The following is a 20,000-nucleotide window of genomic DNA, read 5'->3' as shown; positions in this document are numbered from 1 at the left end:
AGGCTTAGTGTCCCCAGTATCATGTGGACCTGTCCCTGCTGTGATGGTCGCCCTTGTGGCCCTTTCTTGTGTCGGGTTGAGGTTGATCTGCATCCTCTCTGCCCCTCATGTTGTGTTATGCTTCACAGCCTCAATGAGCTCCATAAACCATGGCACGTCCTTCGCAAACGAGGGAACAGTGGCAGGAACCTCAACAGGATGGTGTTCTATATGCAGATGACAAGCAGATGCTTCTCCTGGTGAGTGAACCAAAATATGAGTGAGAAGCAAGCAGACCTTTGTCAATTGGAGGTGCTCACTCTCTAACCTCGCCAGAGAGTGGTGGACGAGTGTGTGCCGAAGCAGAAGATGAGAATCTCTCACCCAACTAGGGCCTGTTCATTTGTGATCTGTAGCATCATGAATGGGGGCACAAGCACTTGTTAGGGAACCTGTGGCCAAAGTCTTGCGCACTCCTGCAAGAGGAAATGCGCTTTCGGGTGGAAATAAACAAGGCAGAGTGAACTTGTCTGCGAATGCGTGCTGCCATTACTAATGAACATTGGAACAAGCTGGCTCTATCCCGTAGGGGTAAAGGCCTGAGGTAATGACCCCAAAGGATTATGTCTCACAAGACTCGTTGAGACTTGTTGTGTCCTAGGAGCACAATGGCGAGAGGCTGCAACTGCAAGCAGTTGACGACCACCACCATCTGAGTGCTCCGAAGAGCTCAACTCTGTAGAGTTGGAGCGAGACAAACAAGTTTAAAGCGGGCCATACGCTCAAAGGTCTGATAGTTTGACTGACTAGACTAGACGGGCACTCCTTTCAGGTGAAAAATGCCCACACGTGCTACCGACTTGCTTGCTCAATTAAAGATGACTACATGGTTAGGTAGTCAGGTACAGGTATATATATACTAATGATGGTAGAGAGAGGACATAGCATTGCTTCAACGTGTGGATACTTATTTTCCTGTTTCCTCACATTAAATGAAATAAATGACAATTTGGAAAATAGAGTTATTATATCATAAAAGAAATAGGTTAAAAACTAAAACTAATAAAAAACAAAAAATGGTGAGCTTCTTGAACTGCCACCGAAAATAATAAAATTAGCATTAAGAGACAAATCCATGGGTTGCGGTATTATTATTATTATTATTATTATTATCATTATTATTATTATTATTATTATTATTTATTTTGGTAGTAGACCCTCTTTCAGAAGTTTTGTTCAAGATAATGGCTGCCTCAGCTGTATTTATCTTGTACTCTGTCTTCTCAATGGCTCTTATTATCTTCTTTTCAGGATTACTGCATACATCCAGTAATTAGGCAAAAGTCATCCTTCATGATGGGTAGTCAAATTCATAAGTAATTGAAATCATCATTTGTCAATTACTCCTGAATTTGACTACCCATCATGAAGGATGACTTTCGCCAAATTACTGGCTGTATGCAGTAATCTTAAAAATAAGATGATAAGAGCCATTGAGAAGACAGAGTTCAATATCAATGCAACTGAGGCAGCCATTATCTTTAACAAAACTATTATTATTTTTGTTATTATTTTTTTCTCTATTGAATGGATAAAGTATTGTTCTGGTTTATCAATTTGACTTACTAAACTCTGGAATATTGAAGTTTAGTTTCTAATTTTTACCAAAAATTCAGAAAAAATCATATTCATGTGTATTCTGTTCTTGTTTACATGGACCAAATCATTGATAGAGAAGAGAGCAATTGATTACATTAAGTTAAATTAATAATAAACTGAAGGACATATATATTGTTAGATGCATAAATGTCTATTTGAAGAGAATTTATACTCTTTGAAAAGAAAATTTGAAGTAAATTGTATAAGTATCTCCATAACATGATGTCTGATTCTGTGGGTTGCCTCTTGTGAGATAGGTTGGATTAAAAGCATTGTTAATCATACATTGAAGTAATTTCTTGCCTTTCCTCCCACCTAATTAAATGGGGTTAAGCTCTGGACTTTACTCCTCCAAAGTTCTCTACTATATCCTCCCACTGCCACCTGTACAGGATTAGTACCCTGATTAATCTTTTGACTTTACTGTAGAACTCTATATCATAGTTTGGAAAAGAAAGAGTGGTCTTCTATAACAATTATAAACAAAAACTGTTTCAATACAATAAATAAAGATATTGTGAAATACAAACAGTTTATCATTATTATATTAGATGGAAAAGCAGCCTGTTCAGGAGACAAGGTCGCCACACTAGTCCATCCCCACACACACCACAAACTGGCGGGGAATACTGCCAGTCTTGGCGAGACTGACCTGTCCGGTTGAACATGTTGAAAAGATGAGAGGACTGGATAGTCTCGCCAGGTTTGTCATTTTTACCCCCATTCACGATAAAGATTGGTCGGTCCGTGCCAATCTCGGTAAAATCAGCGCATCAGTCCTCTGCGAATATGGCCTGCTTTATATCCGCATGGTGCGGACAGTGCGAACGCATTTCTCCTGCTGAGTGAACTCAACACGCTGAGCTAGCTCAGCTGGCTGACCAAGATCAGCTTGTATGCTCACTTACCCCGGGGGATCACAAGGAAACCCTGCCAGCAACCCTTCTGATGGTCCAGCTCTTTGCTGCAGTGGAGGGGCTTGAGAATCTCAATGATGAGCTGGGCAATGGTGGTGGGGTGATTATCCCCCTTGGCAGGTTCAATCATATCACTAAGGCCAGCTCTGAAAGACCAGACTATGACTGGACCTTTTTAAGCCTTCTCCTTTATTTCACTTTTTTCTTGCTCTACTGTATCTGAATTTTGTTGACGACCATTATTAGAACATTGAGCAGGTTTTGTATGTGCTTCAAATTTAGATGCCATCACCCTCTGGCAGACCCCATTGGGTGCAGACTTAGTTTGTTGGAGTTGGGCTCCAGTGATCCGGTTTTGAGTCATCCTTTATTTGCTGGTAATGGGTGATGGAGTCGTCAGTGGGAGGGGTAACTACCCCTATTGACCAGTGTACGCCCACCTAAAGAGAGGCAGCCCCACTCAAATAGAGGACTGGTCCCTGCTGAAACCTCTTCTCATGTTGAGCCACATAGGATTGGAGGACTGACATCCTTCGATAGGAGGTTGATAACCAGCTTGTTCCTTCTTTGAAAACCAACCCCTCTGGTGATGACCTCGAAAATATGAACATGGTCCTTGGTATTGAGAATTCCAACTCGGATGTGAATGTTTTTAAAGCCAATAGGGAAATAGTAACAGTATGTGGAGGGTAGCAAAAATTTTTCCCCAGGGAAATGGAAGTCTCTTGATAGAGACACTATCCCCCCTACAAAGGGAAAGATTGAAAGCACTCTCAACTTTGAATGGTCATAATGTCAACTGCTTATCTCATCTTATTTTTAACCAGAGTAGGGGTATGATATATGCTCCAGAGTTACTAGAGATAGAGGAAAAAGAAATAGAAGATGAACTGAAAAGTCAAGTAGTAAAAGTAGTTAGAATGAGAAAGAGAGCCAGAGAATGTGTTCCCCTATTGACTTAAGTTTCAACTTTTGATCATTATAGGCTACCAAATTTTATTAAAGCTGGTTGGCTACCTTTAAGGGTAAAACCATACATTCCTTCGCCATTGCGATGTTATTGTCTTCAAATATAGGTCCATTTCAGCCAAAAGTTCATGGAAAAACTAAATGATAAGCCAGCTGTTGGTGCCAACTGTGGAAAAAATAGTCATGGAGCTTGCACGAAAAAACTCAAATTGTATTCACTGTGGAGAAGCACATCCAGCTACATCTAAAAGCTATGTTTTGTTTATTTTTGAAAAAAGAATCAGGCCATTAGGACCATGGAAAGAGTTACTTTAAAAAGAGCCTCATAAAAGAGCTCTTGAAAAGCAGATAAGGACAGAGCAATCTATTTCTCTGGTTTTGAAGAAAACTTTCCAAAACACACCTATGAAAATATTATCCTTACTGCCAACATAAAGAATGAAAAAGTAATTAAAGATGAAAGTCCAATTGCAAAATTATATCAGGAAGATGTAGAAAAATCAAAACAAAAACTTTAAAGATCAAAGATCAGAAAGATATTCAGAAACCAAATGCTCCCATTCTAAACAATAGTACAAACCTCTCTCAGGCTATGTCCTTTCCTGATTTGATGGAGGTTTCACTTAATACCAATGTACCCGGTGTATTTGTAGTGGGAAGGTGCCAAAACCTGGTAGCTCACGACCTTTTGATAAAAAAACAGACACTGCCATCTCTCTCGCCCCCTTCCATAAGAAACGAAGTTATGTCATCAAATAGATTTGATGTCTTATCTACTGATGTTTTTGGTCAACTGGAAGACAACTTGAATAAATCTGATTCAAGTTGAGGTCCACCATCCCCCTCAACATATAAATCAAAAGGACACAAAGAAAAAGACAAACACAAAACCCAATATATCAACACTCTCTCCAGAGAAGCCACTGGGGAATAGTGGTGGGTCAAAAATTGCCAATGGGAAGAATTCATCCAAGGTGTTTTTAAACAAATAAACCATAGTTTTTTCCTCTATTTTGCAAGGGAATTGTCAGGGTTCTATGGCCAAATATGAAGAACTTGAGCTCCTCATTCATGAGCACTCCCCTATAATTGTATGTCTACAGGAGAGCAAGCTCGAGGATAATACTCCTTGTCCTCAAGAGTTTGTTAGCTATAGGACACCATATGATCAACAAGCTGGAAGCCATGGCTGAAGTCTTATATTCCCCAAATATCTTTGTCAATCTGCAGTGGTTGTACAAATAGATATAGGGAGAAAATACACAATCTGACCGTTTTACTTTCCTCCAAGTGATAAAATTTTGTATGATAATTTATTACAGGTAATTCAACAACTCCCACAACCTTTTCCATTACTAGGAGATTTTAATAGTAGACATCTTTTAGGGGCGATGTTTTGGCAAACACAAGGGGTAATATCATGTCAGCAATTGTGGAGAACGAAGATGTAGGACTCCTTAATACAGGAGAGCCAACACATTTTCAAATTCAGAGAGGTACGTTGTCATGCATTGACCTATCAATTGCAAGCTCTAACTGCTTTCTCGATTTTGATTGGAGAACATTAGATGAATGGAATACAGGTGATCATGCACTAATCATTATAAACATTAACAATGGTCTACTTTTACAGAGATTACCACGAAGGAATCTTGACAAGGCGAACTGGGATAAGTTTCATAGCTAATCAAAATTGAAGGGAATGCAGAACAATTTGAAAGTGTTGATGATGCCATAGACTTTGACAATGGAATTCAACATACAGCAGGAGTCAATTCAATTCTCAAAACAACAGGATTATTCTAATGATGGGCAGTCCCCTGCTGGTCTTCAGAACTAACTGCCCTGCACAGAGCCACAAGAATGTCTTAAACTCGATTACACAGGTGCTGTACCTAGGAAAATTTAATTATATGCAAGAAATGTAGTGTACAGTTCCGTCGTGCCATGAGAGAAGCTAGGCGCCAGTCTTGGGTGTCTTTTGTATCTTCCATTAACAGTAGAACACCACCATTTAATGTGTGGAGGAAAGTAAAAAAGATAGCTGGAAATTTCATCCCCAACCCACCACCAGTGTTGAAGGTGAATGATCAGTACGTGACTGGAGCAACTGAGTTTAGTAATGCCCTGGCTGATGATTTTTCAAATATATCATGCAAGTGTGAAGTTGCTCTTGGTTACCAGCATATGAGCATTGAAGAAAAGAAAATTTTAGATTATGCAACAGGAAGGGAAAAGTCATACAATTCTCCTTTTACTGAAAGAGAATTTGATTCCGCTCTTGCTACATGTCCCTCTTAATGAGAGAATGCCTTGATGAAGTCATTGAGCTTCAGCACTTCATATCATTCCCCTGCTAAAGCTTGGTGACGAGCAAGAGGGCTCTCAAACTTGGGGAAATTGCTCCCCCAGTTCAAATCTAAATTTCTCTCTCTCTCATCTTTTTCTTCCTCTTAATGTTGCTTCGACCTTCTCCTAATTTTATAAACTTTCTTTCGTATTGCCACCCCAACGCTAGGAGAAAAATTGTCCTTGTTATATATGTGTATATATTATGTACATATATATATTTATTTATTTATTTTTTTTTTCTCTTTTGGCTTGGATGTTTCTACATTCATTGTAGCTGCTGGCGTGGATGTTTCTACATCTGTTATTGTTGCCTGCTTCGATGAATGGGAGGAGGTGTCACGGTTGGGAGGTATTTGCATTCAAAGCTATATGTGTAAGTATTGGATGATATCAGCCATCCCGAAGATGGTTTGGACCTTTTTGGCGGAACTATTTCCAAGTGTTGGATCTTCGGAATCCAGGGGGATCCAGTGTTGGGGTAGGAATCTCGGCTTTTGGCCGGAAGCCCATCATTACAAATATGGGGAGGATGATTCCATAGTTTCTTGGTCTCAGTCCTAACAGGCAGGTTCAATTTACACCTGTGCCTCTATATCTGTTTTGGTGCTGTCCTTCGTTTAGGTTATGAAGTGGACCATCTGGGAAGTATACTCTCATTGTGCCGATAGTGGAGAGTGCTAATTTTCTTTTCTAACGTGATGCCTTAGTATTCTCGAGCAGGTAAATCAAACTCATCTTTTTTCTTACCTCAACACTTTTTATTATTCTTCAAACAATGGACCCCCATCCCCTGGATACAGTGACTCTCCCCCAGCACTGTTGACGACCTCTGGCAAGTCTATTAAGGAAAATTCTGTTGATGCCTTGGAACTAGAAAGGACCTTTCTACTGATATTCCAGAATTGAGTAATTTGGGTAACACGAGGAAACTTCGAATCTTTTATGTTACCCAAATTCCAATAGACACAAACTATGATAATCCATATAAATCATTTGAGTGCTATTGATGTATAAAAGAAATAAGGATGAAACTTGAAGATGATAAATGGGATTCATGGATATCTTACAGTAGTCATGGTGAAGCATTTAAAGCAATAAGTAACATGAATGATATTAAAATTAATAACTTGAATGTTATGGCTGCTCTCTGCGATAAGGTATCAAAGGATTTGGATGTATATAGGCTTGCCGGCTGGTTGAAAAAAAGACGTTAATTTAGTTATACATTCCCAGATAAAATCAAATCCACCAATGTGGTTTGTAGCTGAATCAAAGGGAGTTACAGGGAATTATTTTAAAATATGCAAATTAATCCAGAAAAAAAGTAGGAACTATTGCACCGGGAGATATATCTCGTTTTGGAAGAAATAGTTTCCTCATCCATGCCAAATCAAGCACACAATCTGTAATACTGTCCAACCTAAATACAACTAATGATGATATTAAGTTAGATGTCAAACCCCACCTAAATTTTAGTTATGGAAAGGGAATTATTTTTAACAGAGATCTGTATGAATTTACAGAGGAGGAGATATTGGCCATGTGTTCATTAAATGTATGAAACGTGCATAAGGTTCCTGGAACATCAATGATTATACTTACTTGCTTTGCAGGATGCTGATGTACCTTTCCATATTATTATTGAAAATGAAATGATTAAAGTACGACTATTCAAGCAGAAGCCACTGCAGTATTTTAATTGTTTTAAATTTAAACATCCATCTAAAGTTTGCAAAAATGAGAAAATATGTGGTACTTGCTCCAAATCTTACCATGGAGAATGTGCACTTGGAGAGAGGTGTTTAAATTGCAACTCGAATCATGAATCCACAGACAAGAGCTGCGAGCTGTATAAGTTGGAAGAAGCTGCCCCTAACAAATGTAATTTAGAACATATAAGTGTGGGACATGCTAAGAGACTATTAAATAGCTCATATAGTTATGCTAAGGCATTAAAATCAAACCCACCTAGTCCTGCCAATACCTCTAGGAAAAGAAATATACCATCTGATAAAATACTGAATGATAAGATAAGCTTATTACCTTCTGAGGCTTTACCACAGTGTATTAACACTAGGGCATTGCCTGTCTCTGTACAGCCTTTGTCCCCCATCACAAAAACTAGTACAAGCCTTTCTCAGGCCATGTCCTTGCCTGATTTGATGGAGGTTCCACCTGTAACCAGCTTACCTGATGCACCTGAAGTGGGAAAGGTGCAAAAACCTACAATATTACCATCTATTAATTGTAAAAGAGAGAGACCTCCATCTCTCACCCGCCCCTCATTAGAAACATTAAAGTTATGACATCAAATAAATTTGATGTTTTGTCAGTTGATGTTTCTAATGAACTGGAAGATAAATGGAATAAATCAGAAATTCAAATTGAGGTCCACCATCCACCTCAACAAATAGATCAAAAGGACACAAAAAAAAGACAAACATAAAACCCAACATATCAAGACCCTCTCTGAAGAAACCTACAGGTAATAATGTTAGATTAAAAACTGCAAATGGGATGACCTCATCCAAGATGTCTTCCAGAAATAATCATAGTTTTTTCCTCCATTTTGTAGTGGAATGTTCTGGGTTCAAGGGCCAAATATGAAGAGCTTAAGCTCCTAATTCATGAACATTCCCCCATAATTGTATGTTTACAGGAAAATATGCTTGATGCTTACACACTTTGTCCTCGAGAGTATGTTAGCTATAAAACACCATATAATCAACAAGCAAGGAGCCACGGCGGAAGTGTCATGTACGTTCATCGAGATGTTCCCCAAACATCTTTATCTATTCGTGCATCTCTGTAGGCAGTGGGTTGTACAGATTGATATAGGGAGAAAATATACAATATGCTCTCTGTACTTGCCTCCAAATGGTAACATATTGTATGATAATTTAGTAGGGTTGATCCAACAGCTCCCTCAACCTTTTCTTTTACTTGGAGATTTTAATGGTAGACATCCTCTTTGGGGTGATGTATTAGCAAACAGCAAGGGCAATATTATTTCATCAATTGTGGAAAACGATGATGTCGGACACCTTACTACAGAAGAGTCCACACACTTCCATATTCAGACAGGTTCCTTGTCATGCATTGACCTTTCAATTGCAAGCTCTAACTGCCTTCTTGATTTCAATTGGATGACATTAGATGATTGGCACACTAGTGATTATGCACCAATCATTATAAACACCAACAAGGGTTCACCTTTACAAAGATTACCACGATGGAATCTTGGCATGGCAGACTGGGTTAAATTTTGTGAGCTAAGTGAAATTGAGTGGAGTGCAAAACAGTTTGAAAGTATTGATGATGCCATAAACCTACTGAATGGAACTCTCCATACAGCAGGAATCAATTCGATTCCCATAACCACAGGATTATTCAAACGGCGACCAGTCCCGTGGTTGTCTTCAGAATCAACTGCCCTGCACAGAGCCACCAGAAAATCTCTGACTAGATTGCGCAAATGCTGTACTAATAAGAATTTAATTATATACAAAAAGTGTAGAGCACAGTTCCGTCGTGCCATGAAAGAAGCTAGGCGCCAATCTTGGGTATCTTTTATTTCCTCAGTCAACAGTAGAACACAACCATCATCTGTATGGAGGAAAATAAAAAAGATTGGCCGCAAATTTACCCCAAACCCACCACCAGTGTTGAAGTTGAACGGTCATTATGTGACTGTAGCAAATGATGGTAGCAGTGCCCTGGCTGATCACTTTTCAAATGTATCATGCAAGTGTGGAGCAGCTCCTGGTCACCAGTATAGGAGCATTGAAGGAAAGAAAATTTAAAATTTTTTCAACAGGACAGGAAGAGTCGTATAATTCTCCTTTTACTGAAAGAGAATTTGATTCCGCACTTGCTAATTGTAACGATACAACCCCTGGACTGATGGAATTCCATATGCAATGATTAAACATTTTAATACCGAGTTATTTATTTTAAGCATTATTAATTGAATATGGCATGATCATAGTTATCCAAGTGTTTTGGACCTAGCCAATATTTCAGCCTTTTTAAAACCCAGTAAGGACAAGTTTTTAGCAGCAAACTATCGACCTATTGTATTGACATCTTGTTTATGTAAAATCATGGAGAATATGGTTAATGCAAGACTGATGTGGTACCTTAAAAAGAAGGGTATTTTATCATCTATTCAGTGTGGATTCAGAAAAATGCACTCAACGACTGATGTGTTGATATGACTTGAGTCCTCTATTTGTGAAGCCTTTGCTTCAGAACAGCACCATGTGACAGTGTTTTTTGACCTTGAAAAGGCATATGATAATACAAGGAGATATGATATACTTAAAACCATTCATGAATTAGGATTAAGAGGAGAGCTACCACTGTTTATCCAATCATTTTTTTCACAGAATTTTTCAAGTGAGAGTGGGGAAACTCTATCAGAGATGAAATGTCAGGAAGAAGGAGTTCCTCACGATAGTGTGCTGAGTGTAAACCTTTTTGTACTAGCAATTAATGGGATATCTTCAGTCATTCCCTAAGATATTCTCTCAACACTATTTGGGGATGATCTCTCCATATCATTTGCTTGAGCTAAAATGGCAATGGTTGAGAGAAAACTTCAACTGTCAATTGACAAAATTATTCAGTGGGCTGATATGAATGGGTTTAAGTTTTCAACAAGCAAAACTATTATTGTCCATGTCTGTCGTATCCGGGGAGTACATCCAGATCCAGATATATACATGAAAGGTCAACGGATCCCATGTGTAGGTGAAGCTAAATTTTTAGGATTGATTTTCGATTCTAGGCTTACATGGGTTCCTCACATGGGGGCAGACCGTAAAAGTATTTTAAAACTATACAAGTTCTTAATTTTTTCCAAAATTAGTTATGCTTGTGAAATGTACTCCTCAGCCACCCCAAGCAGATTAAAGATATTAGATTCAATACATCATGCTGGTATTAGATTGTCCACAGGAGCATTTAGAATCTCACATATCCCAAGCCCCCTTGTGTATGCTGGAGAGTTATCTCTAGACCATTACTGAATGTCTTCCATTATTCGGTATTGGTTTAGGTTACAAAGACTCACTAACTCTTTAGCCTTTCACACTGCAAGCCTTGTAAGGCACTCAAAATCTCCTCAACCTTATGTGTTTCGGGTTAAACAATTATTACACAGTCTTGATATAATTAGAGGTAAGGTGTTCCATTTAAGATATCCTCAACCCCTCCTTGGAAATTACCAGAGATATCTTTTTGTAAATATTTTACTGGGGTTAAAAAAAAAAAACATGACTGAATTAGAAGCTGGGTCTCATTTTATGTAACATGTTGAAGAACATAGGGAATCAACTTTTATATATACTGATGGCTCTAAATCTGATGCTGGCATTAGATTTGGAGTATATAGCAGTTCTTTTAACTGTAGAGGCGCACTTCTTTCAATATATTCCATATTTACTGCGGAATTATATGGCATACTAACCACTATTGAGAAAATAGTGTTAAAAGAGGTGGGCAATTTTTGCATTTTATTATTATTATTATTATTATTATTATTATTATTATTATTATTATTATTATTAGCCAAGCTACAACCCTAGTTGGAAAAGCAAGATGCTATAAGCCTAAGGGCGCCAATAGGGAAAAATAGCCCAGTGTGGAAAGGAAATAAATGATGTAAACAAATTAGCAATAAATCATTCTAAAAACAGTAACAATGTCAAAACACATACAGTATGTCATATATAAACTATAAAAAGACTCATGTCAGCCTGGTCAACATGAAAACATTTGCTGCAACTTTGAACTTTTGAAGTTCTACTGATTCAACCACCTGATTAGGAAGATCATTCCACAACTTGGTCACAACTGGAATAAAACTTCTAGAATACTGTGTAGTATTGAGCCTCTTGATGGAGGAAGCCTGGTTATTAGCATAACTACCTGCCTAGTATTACGAACAGGATGGAATTGTCCAGGAAGATCTGAATGTAAAGGATGGTCAGAGTTATGAAAAATCTTTTGCAACATGCATAATGAACTAATTGAATGATGGTGCCAAAGATTAATATCTAGATCAGGAATAAGAAATTTAATAGACCGTAAGTTTCTGTCCAACAGATTAAGATGAGAATCAGCAGATGAAGACCAGACAGGAGAACAATACTCAAAACAAGGTAAAATGAAAGAATTAAAACACTTCTTTAGAATAGATTGATCACTGAAAATCTTGAAAGACTTTCTCAATAAGCCAATTTTTTGTGCAATTGAAGAAGATACAGACCTAATGTGTTTCTCAAAAGTAAATTTGCTGTCTAGAATCACACCTAAAATTTTAAAAGTCATGCAAAGTTAAAGAAACTTTATCAATTCTGGGATCACGATGTTGAGGAGCCACTGTCCTTGACCTACTTTCAATCATGCTTTGAATTTTGTTAGGATTCAACTTCATACCCCATAATTTGCACCATGCACTAATTTTAGCTAGATCTCCATTAAGGGATTCAGCAACCCCAGATCTACATTAAGGGGATGGAATTGATGCAATGAGAGTAGCATCATCTGCATATGCAACAAGCTTGTTTTCTAGGCCAAACTACGTCACGTGTATATAGTATGAAAAGTAAAGGGTCAAGAACAATACCCTGTGGAATACCAGATATCACATTCCTATACTCAATATGGTGCCTATCAACAACAACTCTTTGAGATCTATAACTTAAAAAATCAATAATGACGATAAGAAACGACCCACCCACTCCTAACTGTTTGAGTTTGAAAACAAGGGCCTCATGATCAATACAGTCAAAGGCAGCACTAAAATCAAGGCCAATCATACGAACTTCCTGACTACAATCAAGGGATTTCTGTACATCATTGAAGATTGTAAAAAGGGCATCACATGCTCCAAGGCCTTTACGAAAACCAAATTGCAAACTAGGGAATAGATGATTACCTTCAGCAAACCTATTAAGATGTTTTGCCAGAAAACGTACAAATACTTTAGATATTATGGGAGTTATGGAAATTGGGCGGTAATCAACTGGACTTGAGCTACCATAAACACATCTACATAGAGGAATAACTTCACCTATTCTCCAACAAATGCTAAAAGCTCCTCTTCTTGCTAGCTTGCACAAAATAACAGATAACTTTGGAGCTAAGAAGTCTACAGTCTTTATGAAAAAACAAAGGAAAAATACCATTTGTAATGAATCAAGAAGTGTCCTTCAAACTTTAGAAGGTTTTAGTTCTAGAACCCTTTACTTTTAAAAATTTCAGAGTGGCTTTTAATTATTGGCCTAAAAGGTATAACAATTCGATTTTACTATGTTCCGGCACACGTAGGTGTGTCTGGAAATGAAGAGGCAGATTCACTGGCAAAGAGAGCTGCAGCCGAGTTGCTACCAAGAAGGTATTCCAGTCTCTGTAATGATTTTTTATCAGCAATTAAGAATTCTATTTTTAACAATTGGCAAAAACATTCGGATACTATAACTGGAAATAAGATGAGAGAAATTGCGATTGTTATATCCCCTTGGAGGTATAATAGGATGCCCCGAAAATGGGAGACTACTCTTTGTTGTCTCCGTGTTGGTCACACTCGGATGACACATGAGTTTCTGCTGGCTGGCCAACACCAATCATATTGTGACGACTGTTTGATACCCTTGACAGTGAGAATTGTTGACTGAATGCCCTTCTTATAGCACAGAAAGAAATAGATATCTGTTTGATCCTTCGGGGTGAAAATGGCAGGTTCATCCTTGCCAAGGTCCTTGGCCATGATGTGTCTTACAATGTTAGTGGCATTTTTTAATTTATATCTGAAGCAGGTCTTCTTAATGATATTTATAACATATTTACTTTTCTGGTTTTAATCTAATATTCTTTTAATCTTTATTTATAATAAACGATATTGGCGTCAGTGACCTTCGATGTCAGGATGTCTAGCCCCTGGACCCTTTGGAATCTCATATGCAATGATTAAACATGTACAGTACCTGTTAATGCCAAATTATTTCTTTTAAGCACTGTTAACAGGGTATGGCATGATCATAGATATCCAAGTGTTTGGGAACTAGCTATTATTTTAGCATTTTTAAAACACTGTAAGGATAAGTTTTTATCAGCAAACTATCGACCAATTGCATTAACATCTTGCTTATGTAAGATCATGGAGAAGATGGTCAATGCAAGACATGTGGTACCCAGAAAAGAAGTGTATTTTATTACATATCCAGTAAGGATTGAGAAAAATGCACTCAACTGGTGTATTGATACGACTTGAGTCCTCTATTTGTGAAACCTTTGCTTCCAAACAACGCCATGTAACAGTCCTTTTATACCTTGAAAAGGCATATGATACAGCATGGAGATATGGTATACTTAAAACCATTCATAATTTGGGATTACGAGGAGAGCTACCATTATTCATTCAATAATTTATTTCAATGGCATTTTTTAAGTGAGAGTGGGGGAAACCTTATCAGAGAGGAAATATCAGGAAGGAATTCCCAGGATAGTGTGCTAAGTTTAACCCTGTTTGCACTAGCCATTAATGGGATATCCTCTGTCATTCCTCAAGTTATTTTCTCAATGCTATTTGTAGATGATCTCTTCATATCAGTTTCTGGAGCTTGAATGGCATCCAGACCCTGATATGTACATCCAAAGGTCAACGGATCCCATGTGTAAGTGAAGCTAGGTTTTTAGGCTTGATATATGATTATAGGTTGACATTGGTTCCTCCCTTGAAAGCATTAAAAGTAAAATGTTTGATGCTTGGAAGCTTTCAAAAGTTTTGTCCCATATGTACATCATAGGGGGCAGACCCAAAAACTATTTTTAAGTTATACAAGGCCTTATTTTTTTTCGAAAATTAGTTATGGGTGTGAAATATATTCCTCAGCCACCCAAGCCAATTAGATATATTAGATTCTATACACTATACTGGTATCAGATTAACAACAGAAACATTTAGATTTTTGCCTATTCCAAGCCTCCTTTTTGACGCTGGAGAATTACTGTTAGACCATTACCAAAAGTTTTCTATTATTCGGTATTGATTTAGGTTGCATGGACCTCCTAATTCTTAGGCCTGTCAGACTTCAAGCCTTGTAAAGCACACATCATACTTTGAGTTGCACCCAAAATCTCCTCAACCTTATGGTTTACAGGTGAAACAATTGATACACAGTCTTGATATATTTAGAAGTAAGGTGTTTCCATTTAAGGTATCATCAATGCTTCCATGGAAATTACCAGAGGTATCTTTTTTTAAATATTTTATTGGAGTTAAAAAGAATATGAGTGACTTAGAACCTAGGTCCTTTTTTATGGAGCCTGTTGGAGAACATAGGGAATCCACTTTTATATACTGTGTACCGATGGCTCCAAATCCGATGCTGGCATTGGATTTGGGTACTTCAAGCTTTAGAAGTTTTTAATTCCAGTACAGTAACCCTTTAGTTGCAAAGAGTTTAGAATGACTTTATTATTGGACTGAGTGGTATAACCGTTCAATTTTTCTGGGTTCCAATGCACGTAAGTGTGTCTGGAAATGAGAAGGCAGATTTACTGGCAAAGAATACTGCAGCTAAGTTGCTACCAATAAGGTATCCCATTATTTATGATGATTCTTTTCCCAACATTAAGAATTTGATTTCTGATAATTGGCAACAGCATTGAGATAGCTTAGTTGAAAATACGATGCGACAAGTAACAAATGTTATAATCCTTGGAAGGATAACATGATGCCCGGAAAGTGGGAGACAACTCTTTATCGTCTCCGCATTAGTCATACTCGATTGACTCATGAATTTCTGCTTACTGGCCAATACCAACCATATTTTGATGACTGTTTGGTACCCTTGACAGTGAGGCATTTTTTTACTGAATGCCCCATTTACAATAGCGAAATAAATAGATATCTGTTTGAAGCTTGAGGTGAGGATGGCAGGTTTATCTTTTCCAAGATTCTTGGACATAATGTGTCCTACCATGCCAGCGGTATTTTCAGCTTTACTTCAGAAGCAGGTCTTCTGAAAGTTATTTACCTTTTATAGTGACATCTTTTCTTCCATGGTTTTAATTGAATATTCTTTCATTCTTAATTTATGATAAATGATATCGGCATCAATGACGTTCGATGTCAAGATGCCAGCAAACCTCAAATCAATCAATCAACCCTGCCAGCAACTTCTTAGGTGGGCAAGATATTGCTGAGAACACTTCGGATAAGAACCTGAGACACTCTGTAGGGACTCCACTCCGGAGACTCTTTGTGTGGGGAAGGCCATGGTCAACCCCTGCGGAGGTAGATGTGCACTCTCGCTGTGCCTATAGCCAGGCATCAGGTTGTTACCTGACATTGAACACGGTTTTCCTGCTCACGTTGTAGTGGTTTGCGAACTGTGCCCATATGTAGCACACAGACTGCCTAGTGTCCGAATACTGACCATGCTCCAATGTTCACTACAAAAGAAGATCAAATGGTGGGATACTCAGAAATCTGGGCTGCAGATAAACAATCAAGAGAACTGGGCACTGGGCACCACCCCTCTTTTTTTTTCTGGGCAAGGGCACCAGCTAGAACCTCAAATTTCCATATCTTTTCTTGACCTGAGCTTGCTGAATAAACAAGTAGTATGACCTTTGATTTGATTCTGGGAAAATCAACTGAAATAATGAATAGCTCTATCTTCTTTAGGTAAGATCTTTTTAAGCTTAAGTAAACTTTAGGAATATTAGGAGAAAGGGAAAAAAATTAATTATTCCTAGGCCGGTAACAGGATGCAGTGTGGGAAAAATATAAATTGAAAGAGGCTTAACAAAAAAAGAAAAAAAAAGAAAAAAGAAAAATGAACCCCACCAAAAAAGAAAAATAGGTAAACTGATATGTAAATAGTATACAAAACCAGAAGGAGAGACATAGATATCTCCATACAGAACCTCTTAGGAATTGATCCTCTACATATCTAATCTACAAATATACACACACACACACACATATATATATATATATATATATATATATATATATATATATATATATATGTATATATATATGTACAGTATATATATATATATTATATATATGTATATATATTATATATATACATATAAATTATGGCCGCGGGGGCATAAAAACAAGAATAGTGCCAATGTTATCCCTGCGTGTCGTAAAAGGCGACTAAAAGGGACGGGACGAGGGGGCTAGGAACCTCCTCTCCTGTATCTACATCCTGTGAGACATCGACAAAGAGATGGAGCTGGGGGGAGAGTGACTGCTCCCCGCACTCTAGTTTTGTGGGTATTTGAATGTGCGTGGATGTAGTACGATAGAGAGTAAAAGATGTGAAATTGGAAGTATATTTAGGAATAGAAGGATGGATGTATTAGCCTTGTGTGAAACGAAGATAAAAGGAAAGGGTGAAGTGATGTTTGGTGAAATGTCTGGTAGAGTGTCTGGGATTGAAAGGGGAAGAGCGAGAGAGGGTGTGGCTTTATTGCTGAGTGAATGGATGACAGGTAAAGTAGTGGAATGGAAGGAGATATCATCTAGGTTAATGTGGGTAAGTGTTAGGTTGGGTAGGGAATGTTGGGCGTTTGTCAGTGCGTATGGGCCAGGTAGTGAGAAAAGTGAAGAAGAGCGGAATGAGTTCTGGAATGAATTAACTAGGTGTGTAGAAGGACTGGGTAGAAGGAATTATGTAGTTGTCATGGGTGGCTTAAATGCTAGAGTGGGCGCTGGAGAGGTAGAAGGTGTCATTGGGAAGTATGGCGTACCAGGTGAAAATGAGAGTGGTGAGAGACTGGTAGATATGTGTGTTGAGCAAGAGATGGTGATAAGTAATAGCTTTTTCAAAAAGAAAGATAAAAACAAGTATACATGGGTAAGAGTGGCAAATGGAAGAGTAGTAGAAAGGGCATTAATGGATTATATGTTGATAACTAAAAGAATGTTTGGAAGATTGAAAGACGTGCACGTGTTTAGGGGTATGGCTAACGGTATGTCTGATCATTTTTTGGTGGAAGGAAAATTAGTTGTAGCAAAAGAATGGGGGAATAGAGTAGGTGGATGTAAAAGGGAGGTAGTGAGGGTTGAAGAGCTAATAAAACTGGGGGTAAAAAGCAAATATCAGGAAAGGTTGAAAATGATATATGACGAAGTGAAAGTAAGAGAAACTGGCAATTTAGAGGAGGAGTGGAAGTTAGTAAAAGAAAATTTTGTTGGGATTGCAAGTGATGTGTGTGGAAAGAAGGTTGTTGGAGGCAGCATGAGGAAGGGCAGTGAATGGTGGAATGAAGGAGTGAAGGTAAAAGTGGAAGAGAAAAAGAGGGCTTTTGAAGAATGGCTGCAGAGTAATAGTATAGAGAAGTATGAAAGATATAAAGAGAAAAATGTGGAAGTAAAGCGCAAGGTACGTGAGGCAAAGAGGGCAGCTGACCTGAGGTGGGGTCAGGGACTAGGTCATTCATATGAAGAGAATAAGAAGAAGTTTTGGAAAGAAGTGAAGAGAGTAAGGAAGGCTGGCTCAAGAATGGAAGAGACAGTGAAAGATGGAAATGGAAGGTTGTTAAAAGGAGAGGAGGCAAGGAAAAGATGGGCGGAATATTTTTAAAGTTTACTGAATGTTGAGGATAATAGGGAGGCAGATATAATTGCTGTTGCAGGTGTTGAGGTGCCAGTGATGGGAGATGAGAATGAGAGAGAGATTACAATAGATGAAGTGAGGAGAGCACTAGATGAAACGAGAGTAGGAAAAGCATCTGGAATGGATGGTGTGAGAGCTGAGATGTTGAAGGAGGGGGGTGTGACTGTACTTGAATGGTTGGTGAGATTGTTTAATATGTGTTTATGTTGTCAATGGTACCAGTAGATTGGGTTTTTGCATGTATTGTACCACTATATAAGGGTAAGGGAGATGTGCATGAGTGTTGTAATTCAAGAGGTATTAGTTTGTTAAGCGTAGTTGGAAAAGTGTATGGTAGAGTATTGATTAATAGGATCAAGGATAAAACAGAGAATGCAATCTTAGAAATACAGGGTGGTTTTAGAAGAGGTAGGGGTTGTATGAATCAGATTTTTACAGTTAGGCAGATATGCGAGAAATATTTAGCAAAAGGTAAGGAGGTGTATGTTGCGTTTATGGATCTGGAGAAAGCGTATGATAGAGTTGATAGGGAAGCAATGTGGAATGTGATGAGGTTATATGGAGTTGGTGGAAGGTTGTTGCAAGCAGTGAAAAGTTTCTACAAAGGTAGTAAAGCATGTGTTAGGATAGGAAATGAAGTGAGTGATTGGTTTCCGGTGAGAGTGGGGCTGAGACAGGGATGTGTGATGTCGCCGTGGTTGTTTAACTTGTATGTTGATGGAGTGGTGAGAGAGGTGAATGCTTGAGTGCTTGGACGAGGATTAAAACTGGTAGATGAGAATGACCATGAATGAGAGGCAAATCAGTTGTTGTTTGCGGATGATACTGTACTGGTTGCAGACACAGAAGAGAAGCTTGGACGATTAGTGACAGAATTTGGAAGGGTGTGTGAGAGAATGAAGTTGAGAGTTAATGTGGGTAAGAGTAAGGTTATGAGATGTACGAGAAGGGAAGGTGGTGCAAGGTTGAATGTCATGTTGAATGGAGAGTTACTTGAGGAGGTGGATCAGTTTAAGTACTTGGGGTCTGTTGTTGCAGCAAATGGTGGAGTGGAAGCAGATGTACGTCAGAGAGTGAATGAAGGTTGCAAAGTGTTGGGGGCAGTTAAGGGAGTAGTAAAAAATAGAGGGTTGGGCATGAATGTAGAGAGAGTTCTATATGAGAAAGTGATTGTACCAACTGTGATGTATGGATCGGAGTTGTGGGGAATGAAAGTGATGGAGAGACAGAAATTGAATGTGTTTGAGATGAAGTGTCTAAGGAGTATGGCTGGTGTATCTCGAGTAGATAGGGTTAGGAACGAAGTGGTGAGAGTGAGAACGGGTGTAAGAAATGAGTTAGCAGCTAGAGTGGATATGAATGTGTTGAGGTGGTTTGGCCATGTTGAGAGAATGATGTCTGCTAAAGGAGGTGATGAATGCAAGAGTTGATGGGAGAAGTACTAGAGGAAGGCCAAGGTTTGGGTGGATGGATGGAG

The 20,000-nt window shown here is 38.4% G+C and overlaps 1 protein-coding gene across 1 annotated transcript in view; it reads left to right on the top strand.

Moving 5' to 3' along the window:
- The window catches only part of kel (kelch protein), a 660,870-nt gene that overhangs the window by 232,856 nt on the left and 408,014 nt on the right, over positions 1-20,000 (top strand). The gene's annotated exons all lie outside the window — the stretch shown is intronic.

The sequence above is a fragment of the Palaemon carinicauda genome, chromosome 13 (genome assembly GCF_036898095.1).
Source record: "Palaemon carinicauda isolate YSFRI2023 chromosome 13, ASM3689809v2, whole genome shotgun sequence".
NCBI lineage: Eukaryota > Metazoa > Arthropoda > Malacostraca > Decapoda > Palaemonidae > Palaemon > Palaemon carinicauda.
This window is presented reverse-complemented; position numbering and strand designations above follow the sequence as displayed.